Source organism: Lynx canadensis, chromosome C1, assembly GCF_007474595.2.
Source record: "Lynx canadensis isolate LIC74 chromosome C1, mLynCan4.pri.v2, whole genome shotgun sequence".
NCBI lineage: Eukaryota > Metazoa > Chordata > Mammalia > Carnivora > Felidae > Lynx > Lynx canadensis.
The window spans coordinates 7,120,484-7,135,686 of NC_044310.1; the positions used below are offsets into that span (position 1 = coordinate 7,120,484).

The following is a 15,203-nucleotide window of genomic DNA, read 5'->3' on the forward strand; positions in this document are numbered from 1 at the left end:
AGCCCTGGGAGGCGCCAGCGCGAGTCCGAGCCGCTCCCCGTCCGCTGCAGCCGCCACCGCCGGCTCCGTCGCCGCCGCGCCCCGGCGTCCCGTGTCCTCGCCCTCCCCGCGCCGCGGCCCTCGATGCGGCGCCGGGCCGCTGCGTGATGGGGCTGCGGAGCGGTGCCCTGCGGCTCGCGGCGGCCGCTGCTCGCGCTGAGGCGCTTCGGTGCCGGGCCCCCCGCGCCCCCGCGCGCCGTGTCGCCTGCTGACCCGGCCCGCCCGTCCGCCCGTCGGTCCGTAGCGCGGCTGAGGTAAGGCGGGGGGCGGGCAGCGGCCGGCTCGCCGCCGCCGGCTGGGGAGGGGCCGCCCGGGGGGGGCAGGCCGGGCCGGGACCGGGCGGGGTCTGAGCGGAGGAAGGGCCGGGCGGGGCGGGAGCCGCGCCGCCCCAGCGGGGCGCGGACTGGGGTGGGGTGGGGTGGGGTGTGGGCTGGGGACCCTCCCTGGGCCGGCGAGCCCCCGGGCTCGGGTCCAGCGGCCTGCTGGGTCCCCCGCAGTGACCCGCACCTTCCCTCCGCTTCCCCTGAGCTGCCGGGCCCCGGCTGTGCCCAGCGGTCAGCCTGCCCGCCGCCGTGGGTCTGTTTGCCTGCGCTCTCTGCGCACACTGCAGCTCCGCGGAGCGGGCGCTGCTCGGCCTGGAAGCCCCTCCGGTCTCGTTTCCCCCATCCCCTCTCCCCTCGCCCCCGTTGGGGTTGGCATCGGGGCTGACACTGGGACTGTGGTTGTGCCCCTTTGCCAGATGGAGGTAGGAAGGGGCTCGGCGAGGCGGAGGGTGGCGGGGGGTGGGGGCGCCGAGGGCGCGAGGACTGGAGAGGAGCGCGGTGGAAGGGAGGGGGCGTGCGGGATGCTGGCCAGGCCGCGACGAAGGCTGGTGTGGTCTCGGCGTCGAGCAGCAGCTCGGGATTACTCTGGCAGCCATATTGGGAGGATGATCTGACAAATCCTTCAGTAGCCAAGTCCGGTTGCTGGAAGGCACCGAGTGACAGCCCTGGCAGCTCTCAGGGTGACTGGCCGCACCAGAAGCCGAGCCGTGGGGGTTGGGAGCCTGCTCGAGCAAGCTAGTCATTGTTCGTGCAACACAGCGCGTTCCGGCCCTAAAACCGGACCTGAACTCCCCAGATCACTTTTTCTCCTTGGTGAATTGCTACATGAGCTTCTATGGTAAAGTGCCTTCAAGATGCCCTTCTTGTTTGGATGAAATACGGTGTCTGTGTATTCATCTTGTATGGCCCGTGCTGTGGCCATGGAGGCCTGATGATGATCCCTTACATGCCACGGGCACATCGGAGGATCGCTGAGGCCAGTTTTCCCGTCTGGAGGCTTCCAGATAGTGTTAATTGCATTGCAGGGATGGATTTCTCAGAGTAGCTCACCACGCAGAGGTTTAGTAAGCCGGAATATTCTCATAGTGAGAGAGGCGGCAGCAGTATTTCTGACGATGCACGTGTCACCTTTGTGGAATCTGGAGGTAGCTGAAATTAGATTGTCAACAGATCCCTTGCTCGCATATCTCTTACTGTTCTAGGCAGCTGTTGTGCGACACTATGTTGCTTTGTGTCCTAGATGGGTCTGTCTGAGGCCTAGGGAAGTATGGTGATTGGATTTGAATAGCTCTTAAGTGATATCATGGTGGATATTTTTATTTAAAGGCTGGCATTTTGTCGGCTTAGCTTAGTCATAATAAATCTGAGCTTGTGTTCTCGTAAGTGAGGTGGTGCTTCTAATTAACTTGGTGTGGCTGTTGGATTGTGAGCCAAGCGGAGTTAACTTGCTGTGTGAGGATAGAGTATAAGGATTGTACACACCTTGGGATTGTGAAACAGATCCGGAAATGATCAGTGATGGAACTTAGTGTGAGACTGTCAATCTGTCTTCTCCTACATGCTCAGTGTGGACAGGACTGGAGAGTGCCATGCCGGTCTTCTTTGTGCCCTTCGCTTTCAACTCTATTTCTTGTGGAACAAATTCCTGTAAACTTCTTAAGTTGAACTCTCTAAAATTTCAGATAGGGTTTTCTAAGAAAAGTCTTAATACTTTATTTTTCTGTTTTTTACTGTTAAGCTTTTCTTTTAGAACTTAGTTGAAATCAAAAATGGCGTCAATAGAAGCTAGTGCTTTTTGTATTACTTTAACTTGAGAGAAATACAGAATGTTTGTTTTAAAATTCCATGCCCCATTAAGAAACTGTTTCTAAGTTAAAAAATTTTTACAGTTTACAAAAGATCTGAAGAATTGTGGTTCAATATAATTCAGCATTTAATAAAATCAGACCTGATTGTGAATCTGATTTGGAGGCAGAATTTTATGAATCTGTGCAGCTCTGCTCTGATGAATGTTTTTTCCAAAATTTATCCAATTAAGTACAGCTTCGAAGGCTTTAAACAGACCACTTTTCTTTTCAAGACCAGATATGAATGCAGTTTTCCTTTTTTCTCTTTGCACTTTGATTTGTGCAGGGAATAAACTCTCAAGAAGAGTGCCACAGAGTCTCTCCAAGACCAGGGCTTTCTAGCCCAGTTCCCTGCTAAGGGCTTGTTCTGGGTACAAAGTAAAGGATGACAATAGGCCCCTGCTTCCTAGTTTGTAAACTCCTTCCCGGTGCTAATCACAGCAGGTCTTTTCCAGGAGTTAAGCATATCCTTTTGATCTTGTAAACTGATATGATATAATTTTACAAGGCTCTGAAGTGAAACTATAGCCTGTCTATTTCATGTAGTTTTCTCTTTGAAAGATGGCCTTGTTGAAACAGAAACTGGTGAATCTCTGGAGTTCATAAAAGTATGGATAAATACATACTTCCAGAACTTTTCTTTGTGCAGCTCCTTGGAATAGAAGATGAACGAAAGCAGATGTGACAGTGGCAGGAAAACCTTGCAAAAGAGTCCTTGGGCTTCTCTGAGGTGGACTTTTGGTTAATGGCCCATTGATTCATTTATGCTCACTTTTATGACATTCGTTACCAGTTATTGACAGTGCATGTAGAGATTTAGGTCTTTACCCTCAAGGAACTTCTGTTTGTATACAGGCATGGTAGGATAAAGTTAACTCCCAACTCTTTTAAACGTTTAGTACAATTTAATGTACCACTGCTCATACCATGATGGCTTCCATGGTTTTTATAGTCAGAGCCTTTTCCCTTTTGTATTGTCATATACTACTTTCTAGTACTCAATTGGTACTTTTATGATTGCTTTGTGTTTGTATATGTGTTTGAAGTCAAAAGATCGTAAACGAGGTATTAAAAAAATTTTTTTGATATTTAATACCACATTGTCTATGCCAAAGCATATCATTCAACTGTACCACCCTCTACCATTGCTCTGTTTGATATCATTGATACTTGGATTAGTTCTCCCTTCCATCCGAATTTCTGACATCATCCTGGCAGATTGTCAATGACTGTATAAACAGTAACAACAACAATGATTGACAAAATAGCTTACTCTCATTGAGCTCTTTCTAATGTGCCAGGCTCTTTTCCAAGCACTTTGCATTATTCACTAATCCTTGTTTTAAAAAAAATTTTTTTTGAGTTTATTTATTTTGAAAGAGACAGAGACAGCGTCAGTGGGGAGGGGCAGAGAGAGAGAGAAATCCCCAGCAGCTCCACATTGTCAGCACAGAGCCAGATTTGGGGCTGAAACTCACAAAAACCGTGAGATCATGAGCTTAACCCACTGAGCCGCTCAGACGCCCCTCTATTTTAATCCTTGTAACAACCATACGAAATAGATACTATGACTCCCATTTACAGATGAAGAAACAGGCTAAGTGGCTCCCCCACCCCGAGTCATTAGAAATACCCTAACAGCTATACTGAACTTCTGTAACTAACTACCTTTAACTGTAAATTCCTTGACTTCAGCTCAAGCAAACGTTGGCTTCATGCTCCCATGTTCCCGTAACTCACTGTTGTGGCCAACATCTTCTTCACTTATCGTAGCCTTCAGGTTTGCCTTCAGATCTCAGATTGGCCTGCAGCTCTGAATGAAGTTCTGATCACTTATAGCTCTCACTTCTATCGTCTTTTTCTGTGTGCTCTTGTACCTCAAGTCTCCTGGTGCAGCAGCCTCTTCCAGCTTTTCCTTCCGTGTGACTTGTGGGGTGCATTGCTCTAGCTATTTTCTGACTGGCACTTGCAGTTTTTAATTCATTATTCTGCAAGACCCATTATGCACATGCCAGCCTTGCATCATTCTTACCATCCATACCTTCTGTTTTTAGTCTGCCAGGGAGAAATCTCACAGTGCTAGGGGGTAGTGCCACATATAATGTGTAATCTTATGTCTCCTCCGAACACGTCTTTGGTGGGTCCGGAAGTAATTTCTGGCCAGTTTCCCTCCCCTGTCTTCTGCAGTGACTTTCTAACATTTTGACTGCTTTACTCAAGCCTCCACCACTGCCCCATGTTTGGCATAAAACCTTACCTACCCCTCATAGGGAAAGAAGGCATGAACTCCCCCACCCTTCTTCCCTTTCCTCTACTTACAGAATTTCTCTGCCTTCTTTCTTACCGTCTTCCTCAGTGTAGTGGAGGTTCTCTCCTGACTTAGCTAATCCCTCAGCCTGTATTCTGGATATCAAGCACTGCCTTGTATCTTAGGGACTTGCCGTATTGGTTACTCCTTTCCCCTTTTGCAGTTTCTCCACAGTCCAACCTTAGGGCCTTTGCTCTGACCTAGAATACTCTTCCTGAACGCTGCTTGGCTAACTCCTTCACCTCCTTCAAGTCTTTGCTTACACCTCATCGCCTCAACAGGCCCAACCTGACCTCATTTATGCACCTGCACAGCGTTCCTCCCCACCACACACCTGCCTCTGCTGTACTTTTCCCTCCCTGGTAATGCCTATGATCATGTAGCATTCTGTATAAATATTATTTTAGTGTCCACGCTTCCCCTCCTAGGGATGTAAGCTCCTCCATGGCAAGGATGTTTATCTGTTTCATTCATTGATTTATCCCAGACTCCTAGAAATGCCTGTCACAGGCACCTAGGCACCTAGTAAATAGCTGTTGAATAAAGTATAGAAACATGCAGATCTCTCCTAATAAAACAGGAAGCAGGGGAGAACAAATCCTTCCTTCATTCGTGTTTCCTCCTAGCTGTTACTCTCCTGTCGGAGTTCTGGAAGCAAGGAGGATACTTGTATCCACTTTCTGTCCTCCTAATTACTCCCCAGCCCACACAGACTGGCTTCAGTGGCCCTCGCTTTGCTGACACCTGCTCTTGCTCTGACTTCCAGCCTTTTACCGCCAAAACCGGGGGACACACTTCATGCCTTCACAGCACTGGAAGTTCGCACTCCCTCCTTAATTGAGCTTTTGTCTGCTTCTATTTGGTGGATCTGGTTTCAGATCTTGGCCTGCTTTTCTCGCCACTCAACACTGTTTTCAAAATTCATTCAACACAAATTTTTGTATAATTTTTAAAGGCTTCTGTTTTTAGGAACTAGAATATGACATAACATATTTCTGATGTAAATAGCAGAATAGGTTTATTGCCGGAATGTTTTATTTTGTTTACAGTTTGTACCACTTACCGCTTCTAAAAAGGATTTGAGCAGCCTACCACAAGTACCATAAATACAGAGGGGCTGTTAAAGTGTAGATAAAAAACAAAACTTTGTGTAACAGGAGGAAAAACTAAATAAACACATTACAGCAATTTATGTAATGTGGTTATTTAGTTTAGTTTTGAAACTTTTAGAAGTCAAGGTAAAAAAGGGAAAGGTAAATTATACACACATATAATGTCTATATATAATGGTTCATAAAGAGAACTTTTTTTCAATAAATTTGAATATTATTGTAAGAGGAAATGTGTTATAGACATACTGATATATATATATATATATGTTATATACATACACGAAGAGGTTTTTTTTTTTTAATTTTTTAATGTTATTTATTTTTGAAGGAGAGAGAGACAGAGTGTGAGTGGGGGGGTGCAGAGAGAGAGGGAGACACGAATCTGAAGCAGGCTCCAGGCTCTGAGCTGTCAGCACAGAGCCTGATGCGGGGGCTCGAACCCACAAACCACGAGATCATGACCTGAGCCAAAGTCGGACGCTCAACTGACTGAGCCACCCAGGCACCCCATTTTTATAATTTTTTAAAGTTTATGTTTTTATTTTGAGAGAGACAAAGACAGTGTGAGCAGGGGAAGGGCAGAGAGAGAGAGGGAGAGAGAGGGATCCCAAGTAGGCTCTGCACGGTCAGCACAGAGCCTGACACGCGGCTCAAACCCACGAAACTATGAGATCATGACCTGAGCTGAAACCGGGAGTCAGACGCTTAACTAACTGAGCCACCCAGACACCCCCACATCGGTGTTTTTTAACAGGTCTTTAAATAAAGGAAAAGATGTTTTTCAAGGACCTTTTTAAAAAAAGTAATCCAACTTGCTTTTCAAACTGCGAATACATCAAAATATAACCAGTCTTTTTTTATGAAGGCTATGACTAATATGGTTCAGAATATAACTTTATATAAAGATAAACTCAGAGCAGAAAAATCATTATTTAACCCTTGTGAGAGTTTGGAATACTTGTATCTGTGTTGTCATCTAAATGAAAACATATCTATTAACTTTCGGTGCTGGTTTATCAAGATTGGCATATTATCAAACATGGAAAAGTCTGACCTGCATTCTTGCACAGGTAGTAAGCTACCTCCCGGGCAGGTAGCTGCGAGGTTGTGGTCAGGGCAGATTTCAGAAGGAGGGAACCATGACTCCTACCAAATTTGAATTAACCTTGATTGAAACTTCCATTCTATACTATGACCGAGCTGAGTGACTTTAGCCTGGACATTGCCAGGAGGAGGTGTTGTCTGTCATTCACTTGACAATAGAAGAGCTTCAGTGGAATGTTGAAATTAAGTGGCAGAATTCCCAGCAGACTCTGCCAAATAAAATTATGAGATGTACGCTTCAGGTATTAGAACGAACTGACTTACTAGAGTTAATATTAACTGTCCTTTTAAGAAAAAAGAAAAACCTCACTGTCATTGGAATACTTTATTTTAAGCACAAGAGCTGTTGTCTGTTATTATTTTCTATTATTTATGAGAGTGCACATGTATGTGCAGAGTGGGGAGGGGCAGAGGAGAGAGAGAGAATTTAAGCAGGCTCTACGCCCCAATACAGAGCCCTAAAGGGGGCTCTATCTCACTACTGTGAGATCATGACCTGAGCCAAAATCAACAGTCAGACACTTAGCCAACTGAGCCACCCAGCCACTCCTATTTATTTTTATTTTTAGTAAGCTCTACTGCCAACCATGGGGCTCAAACTCCTGACCCCAAGATCAAGGTACATGCTCTACCGACTGAGCCAGCGCCTAGGAACTGTTGTCCTCTTGATGCACCTCTTGGTTTATGAATAAATCATGTTACGAGTGAAGGACACCTGGGTGGCTCAGTTGTTAGATGTCTGACTTTGGCTCAGGTCATGATCTCACGGTTTATGGGTTTGAGCCCCACGTTGGGCTCTGTGCTGACAGCTCAGAGCTGGAGCCTGCTTCAGATTCTATGTCTCCTGTCTCTCTCTGTCCCTCCCCTGCTCATGCTCTGTCTCTCTCTGTCCCTCAAAAATAAATGAAAACATTTTTAAAAAATCATGTTACGAGTGGAAAGGAGGATCCTAGATTTCTTAATTGCAGTGACAAATAATGAGTTTTCTGCTCAGATTTCTCTTTATATAAAGTTATATATCTGAACCATATTAGTCATATCCTTCATAAAAAAAGGACTGGTATATTTTAATGTTGTATTCTCAGTTTGAAAAGCGGGTTGGATTACTTTTTTTAAAAAATGTCCTTGAAAAAACATCTTTCCTTTTATTTAAAACTGCAGTGGACAGTTTTAAAACTGTATTTTAAAACTTACTTTAGATAGCGGTTAAAAGAAAACAGTTGGGGAGCCTGGGTGCGCTGGTTTAACCCCATTTGAGATTGAAAATCTGATCTGTCAGGAGACTTTCTGTGCAGTCTGATTCTTGGCACTGGGTTAGAGTGCAGAAAGCAGCTTTTCCAACATGTGATTCGTTTTGAGTTTTCACAGCTTGGCTCATGGCTGCTTTTTGTTTATAGAGTCAAAGACCAAGAATAGACAGGTAACTCATACACATACAAAAATTCTTACCTTTTGGTGGGCCATTTTATCAGTATAGCCATGATCAGGGACACAGAGTATTGGATCCTAAAATCTGTTTGGTTCTCATGGAAAGTATTGGATTGAGAGATGTGAAACTTATAATAATGAAGTTTTCATAGAGTCTCAAAATGGTCTCATTAGCTGCTGATGCTTACTTTTGGGTACCCACTCATTCTTCAAGTTTTAATTCGTTCTTGAAACCGTAATTCAGTGGAAAAGATGACTCTTTGAAAGAGTCCTTATTGCTGTTGTAAATCTGCTGCTATATAGCAAACTGTGTGAATATTGAATTTGAAAAACTAAATTTCTTATTTAAATGCTATTTTCAGTTTGTGACATATATGTATTGAATAACTGTGTCTGTGTAGGAGAGTTAGTGAACTACTGATTGCAACATCGGGCAGAATGGAATAAGTAGAAAAATGGAAGAATCAACACAACATTTCTAAGGGGCAAAGAGAAAGAAGGTATCACTTTTGGCTCAGAAAGGGGCACGTTAAGGAATATATGACTTAATGCTTTTTGGCTTATGGTGACATTTGACCTTCTCCTGGAAAGACGTGGATGTAACAGGTTGAGAAGGGGGGTTGGGCTTCCAGGAATTGCGTGTTTGGTGTAGTAAGAGGGTGCTTGGTGGGGAAGAAGGCTTGAAGCTGGGCAGTGAAAATGGTGACTGGGGAAGCAGGTGGATTGCGGAGGCCCTTGGATTTTTAGGGTGTGTTCTGAGGCCACGGAAACCAGTGGAAGGTTTTTAAAGAGAGGAAATGACATGAACTGACTTATATGTTGGGGATATGATCTTCGCTGTCTTCTATAGAAAAGGGATACTACAAAAACAGACCAACCAAACGCTAGTTGTATTTTGTTCCTGTTTACTCACTTTGCTGAATGGTTAGTTTGAAAATTAGTCTTCTTAGGCTCTTAATACTCCAGGGAACCTCTGAGGGCAAGTTCAGTTTGCACAAGATCAAAGTTAAGCAATTGGGCAAAATTCAGAAAAATTCAAATAACTTAGACCTAACTGTTTTATTTTCCCTTTATTGTTAGTGAATGCTTCTGGAATTTTTGCTCCATTCCGCTTTCCTGATGCTTCTAATTGTGTGTCATAGGAAGGAAAACAGGTCAGAGGCACAGTCTAGAGCTGAGGCTGTGTAAGTGATTTAGAGTATGTGATGGTCTTTCCTGTCTTTCTTCCTTTGGCTGTTCAAAGCTTGGAAATGTATTTTTATGCTAAATTAAGAAGTATTGTTTTCTTGTAACCTCCTAAAAGTATTCTGTAATAATTGTTTCTCATTGGAATTTAAACCTGATTTCAGATTTATGTAATTGGTAATATTTCTTTAACAGCCTGGGAATTTTGAAGCTGTGATTCTTTGATGTAATTCTACTATAAAAGAGATACTGTTTATAGTAGTAGGGAAGTAACAAAGTAACACTTTCTATAGTCCATTTAACTATAGTTTCCTATTATTATGTAAAATTTTGACTGCTTGTGAAGATGGTTGCAGTTTTACCTCAAGACAACTAAATCAGAAACAAAATACATATTTAGGTTCAAATTGTTTGGGAAAAGTAATTTTGTTATTTGTTTTTTTTTTTTTGAGAGCGAGGGCACAAGTGAGCGAGGGGCAGAGAGAGAGAGAGAATCCAGGAGGGGCAGAGAGACAGAGGGAGAGAGAAGCAGGGCTCACCCAACAGAGACTCAAACTCACGAACCCTGAGATCATGGCTTGAGCCAAAGTCAGATGCTTAATGATTGAGCCACCCAGGCACCCAGAGGGAAAAGCAATTTTAAAATGTACTTATCACTTCCAAAAAAGAATGACTTAACACTTCAATTAGGAAAGAATTTGAAATTAATTTATCCTTTTTCCTTCTGATCAATACCTGTTTCTATTTTGGAACAACTTATAGTTTTTATTAATGCCCTTCAAGCGTCAGTCCATTGATACAATAAGTAGGAATTCAACCAAATATTTTAACTACTGTATTCAAGCCCCTGTAGCTAGGGGATTAGAAACATGACTAAAATTCTGTTCTTGTCCACAACGAGCTTAAAATTTACAGTAGAGATAAGAAAAGTAAATAACTTACTTGCCCTAGGTAAGGCCAGTGACTTGAGTAGTATTAAATGGAGAAGCATTAGCATTTGGTTTGGGAGGTAGGGAGATTCTATGAAGGCTTTAGAGATAGGTGGCATAGAAGAAGATCCTAGAAGAATAAATTGGATTGGTAGAGGAAGAAGGTCACAGTGGGTAGAAGGAACGTTGGAGCAAAGGCACTGGCACAGAAAAACATGAGATACTTTCAGGAAGCCCTCTGGTGAGTGGTTGTTAAGGAATGTGGATGGAAGGCAGTGTTTTGTGGGTTTGTAAAAGTAGGTGGTTTATGTCGCAGAACACATTGAATGCAGTGTGGGAAGTTCAGCCATTGTTTGGTAGACAGTAGGGACACTTTGAGGATTTTTAAGTGGACACTGATATGAACAGACCTGTGCTTCAGGAAGGCCAGTTTGGCGGTGTTGCCTGGTTATGGATGGAGTAGATGAAAGTGACAGTATTGTGTAGTCGAATGGGGTGGAAGGAAGAAAGAGAGAAAGTGGTTAAAGTTAACCATCTTGGGTGAGAAATATTGAAAATCTAAAAGGGATGGTAGTGGTGGAAATGGAGAGATTTTCTAGGTAAAAGCTATGTGATTTGGCAGTTGATTCGATGGATGGAAGAAATAAGCAGATATTAGAGACGTTAGTATTTCGGTTCCTAGTGACAAATCCATAGCTCTTTATATCTCAATCCGCACAAGGAGATTCATTCTTTGTTGTCTGTAAATCAGTCGGCAGCATTCAGTACTTGGTAGGCTTTGGGTTAGAATACAAAAGAAGGAAGTTTTGTTTTTTTAATTGAAACATCGACAGTGTTCAGTAATGGTGGACATTTGGCAAACCTGTTTCTTGTATCTTCCCCTAATAAATTTCTTAATATCATCAGATACTGAGTCTATGTTCAGGCTATTATGGTTGTCTAAAAAATTTGTTTTTGCAGATTTTCTTGATTAAAAAATCATCGCACTTATCTTATAACTAACACAAGTTCCTTTTATTACTCTGCATGTTATTTATCTGAAGATACTGGGTGACTTGACGTGTAGATTTTTCTATGTTCTGTTTTCGCTGATTGTATCTTTTAGGTGTCATTTACATTTTTTATTTGCTCTCCTAGGTGGTTAGAACTGAGGCTTCATCTCTTGTTTTTTTTTTTTTTTTTTTTTGTTTTGTTTTGTTTTGTTTTTTTTAAAGGGGGTGGGATAAGAATACTTACTAGGTGGTGCTGTGTATAGCATGCATGGAAGCATAGACCACCCAGGTGTCCCCCCTTTAGTGACACTAGGACTGATTATTTGGTTCAGATATCGTCAGCCTAATCCAAGCAATACAGCGTGTCCACATTGGGGCGCCTGCAGGGCTCAGTTGGTTAAGCATCTGACTCTTGATTTTGGCTCAGGTCATGATCTCAGGGTTCGTGAGATTGAACCCCGTGTTGGGCTCTGCACTGATGGCACAGAGCCTGCTTGGGATTCTCTCTCTTCCTTCTCTCTCTCTCTCTCTTTTCCTCTCTCTTTCTTTCCCTCTCTCTCCCTCCCTCTCCCTCTGTCTGCCTCTCCCCTCTGCACACTCATGCTCTCTCCTTTAAAATAAATAAAAGAAAAATGTTCCCACATCAACCAACCTTTTTTCATCTATGGCTTTTTGCTTTTTTTTTTTTTTTTTTGTGGCTAGTGACTGTTGTTGCAGAGAGCTTTTATATCAGCAGGGTTGGAAACATGGTGACATTCCAATTCTGTCACCTCTTCTGCGTTTATTAGCTGGACTTTTTTGTGTGTGTGTGAGAAGAGCTAGCCCTCACCAACCATTTGGCTGTCGTGGACTATAGTTTATACAGGATATACAGGCTAGGTGTATGCTCAATTATTTTATTTGCCAGTTTTAAGAATGAGGTTTTTTTTTCTTTTTTAAGTATCATTATGAATTCATGAATTTGTTTATTTTTAAATGTTTTATTTTATTTTTGAGAGAGAGACAGAGACAGAGCATGAACGGAGACCCAGAATCCGAAGCAGGCTCCAGGCTGGGTGGTCAGCTCTGGGCTGTGAGATCATGACCTGAGCTGAAGCTGGACGCTTAACTGACTGACCGAGCCACCCAAGTGCCCCTCAACTCGTGAATTTATATATTTGATGTTTTTCAGTCCACTTGTGGTTTTCATGAATGCATTTTAATGCTTTAAGTATTCCATCTTGGGGAGTGCCTTTGAGTTGGCACTGGTGTGCTTTTGCCTTGACTCTGTTCATCTTTGGTAGGCTTCCTGCTTGTGATCACACCAAAATGTCCCAGGATCATCTTGAAATTTCTTGACCAGACTTGGAATTAGCCATTTTTTCAAGAAGCCCAAGTTCAAAGAATTTTTTTGAAGCAATAGGAGTTTCACTTTGGGAATCTATTAAAGAACAATACAAGATAGAATGCAGTCACATAGAATGATAGCAGGGTTCTCATAATGTGTTTGGGGCTGTAAGTGCTGTTGGAAATACCAGTGATTCCTGCAATGTTTGGATAGTCATTTTGGAAGAAGTAAGACAGGAGCTGGGCATCAAATAGGAGAAAAATTAAAATTGTAGGGGAGAAATTGTTCACAAGTGTGAAAGAGCATGTGTGTGGGATAGTAACGGAGCTTGACTAGAACACAGAGTACCTTGACTTTGGTCGTGATATTGTAAGCACTGGGAATAAGAGAAGATTCTTGAGTTTGGAAGTGAAATTGACAGTCATGCTTTAGAAAGGTTAATATTGCAGCAAGGTTAAGCAGTTGCGTACTGCAGGGTTCTCAGCTGGAGATTTGCAACATAATCTTTGAAAAATGAAAACAAAAACTCCGTACCTGGGGCCTTTTTCAAGACTGTTGAATACCAGGCTCATTTGTTTTTCAAAAGACCCCTGTGTGATTCAGTTTTGTGCAACGCTGTGGAAGGACTATTGGATTAAAATGAAAAGGTCTAAGATTAGTTCCACTATTACCGGTATGGAAGGCATGAGGTAGTGAGGACTAGGGTTAGGCAGTGGCAGTGGGTTAGGGGTGATGGCAATGAGAACGAGAGGAAGGAAGTGATAGAAAATTTATGTGTTTTTTTTTTTTTAATGTTTATTTTTGAGAGAGAGAGAGAGAGACAGAGCACAAGCAGAGGAGGGGCAGAGAGAGGGGGAGACACAGAATCAGAAGCAGGCTCCAGCCTCTGAGCTGTCAGCACAGAGCCCAACGCAGGGCTTGAACTCACGAACTGCGAGATAATGACCTGAACCAAAGTCGGACGCTTAGCCAACTGAGCCACACAGGTACCCTGCAAATTTATGTTTCAAAAGTTCATAGGGGCGCCTGGGTGGCACAGTCAGTTAGGTATCTGACTCTTGATCTCGGCTCAGGTCACGATCTCATGGTTGGTGAGTTCGAGCCCCACGTTGGGCTTCACACTGCCAGCACAGAGCCTGCTTGGGAGTCTCTCTCCCTCCTTCTCTCTCTGCCCTTCTTCCCCCTCAAAATAAATAAATAAACTTAAAAATTTTTATATAGCATATCATTAATAATTTTAATACTAATAAAAGGATTCAAAGAGAAAGAAACAAAGATGACTCCAAGATTTATGATATGGAGTCAGATAGAAACGGGAAGATGGGCAGAGATTGCGAGTTTGGGGGAGAAGATAATGGAGCATGTTGAGTGTTCAGACGATGGCTGTATATCACTGTGAACTCTTGTGTGGGGGTTAAAGTGTGTTCCATGTCTTTCTTTTTCTGAATGCTTCATTAACTCTCTTTTGGCAAAGTCCTCAGCTAGTGACTATAGGTGATGCTATATTGACTGGGAGGGCAAATAACTTTTAAGTTTTTATTTGATGTGATTACAATAAATGTTTGATATATTAAACAAGAACCATCTGTTGAATGTTAAATAAAATAGGAAACAGACTGGAAAAACATTCCAGCAAATATGAAAAAGATTAATATCAATAAATATTATAATTATGTGAAACAAAACCAGGCAGAGGACTTGAACAGATAATTCTCAGTTAACCCTTGAACAATGTGGGGGTTAGCAGTGCCCTCCCCCCACACGTAGTGGAAAATCCACACAGAACTTTTGACTCCCCCAAATTTAACTGCTAACAGCCCACTGTCAACCAGAAGCCTTACTGATAACATAAAGTCGATTAACACGTATATTGTATGTTACATGTGTTATATACTATATTCTTACAATAAAGAGAAAAAATGTTAAGAAAATTATGAGAAAAAATACATTAAACATTTTTTTAATGTTTATTTATTTATTTTGAGAGAGAGACAGAGAGAGAGACCAAGGGAGCACGAGCAGGGGAGGGCAGAGAGGGGGAGAGAGAGGATCCCAAGCAGGCTCTTTGCTGTCAGTGCTGAGCCTGATGCGGGACTCAAACTCAAAAACCATAGATGAGTTTGAGACCCACATTGGGCTTTGCACTGTGAGCATGGAGCCTGCTTGGGATTCTCTGTCTCACTCTTCCCCTCTGCTCACTCTGTCTCCCTCTCAAAAATAAATAAATAAACTTTAAAAAACTTAAAAAAAAAAAGCTCACAAACCGTGAGATCATGACCTGAGCCAAAATCAAGAGTCAGACACTTAACTGACTAAGCCACCCAGGTGCCCCATGAGAAAATATATTTACAATGCTCTACTGTATTTATGGAAAAAAATTCATGTGCAAGTGGGCCTGCACATTTCAAACCCATTTGTTCAAGGGTCAACTGCAATTCATTAATTCACTCCTTCAACAAACATTTACCGAGCTCTTTTATCAGGCAGTGGTCTAAGTGGTAGCAAATGAGATCTCTGAGCATTTGGACAGAGTTGAGAGAGACGGACAATAAGCATGTTTCAAAGCACAGGAATTTCACATAGTGCTGCTAAGAAAAGAAGATAGGGTA

At 42.8% G+C, this 15,203-nt stretch overlaps 1 protein-coding gene across 10 annotated transcripts in view; it reads left to right on the forward strand.

Annotated features, from left to right (window-relative positions):
- Positions 1–220: 220 nt before the first annotated feature.
- The window catches only part of KIF1B (kinesin family member 1B), a 147,052-nt gene continuing 132,069 nt past the window's right edge, over positions 221–15,203 (forward strand). For 4 of the 10 annotated variants that reach the window (XM_030327936.1, XM_030327933.1, XM_030327937.1 and 1 more), the window contains exon 1: positions 224–293. The gene's annotated coding sequence lies outside the window, so the exon portion shown is untranslated. Of the gene's footprint in view, positions 294–712; positions 785–15,203 lie in introns of those variants that run through there. The other 6 variants (XM_030327929.1, XM_030327932.1, XM_030327931.1 and 3 more) reach the window with 4 other exon arrangements.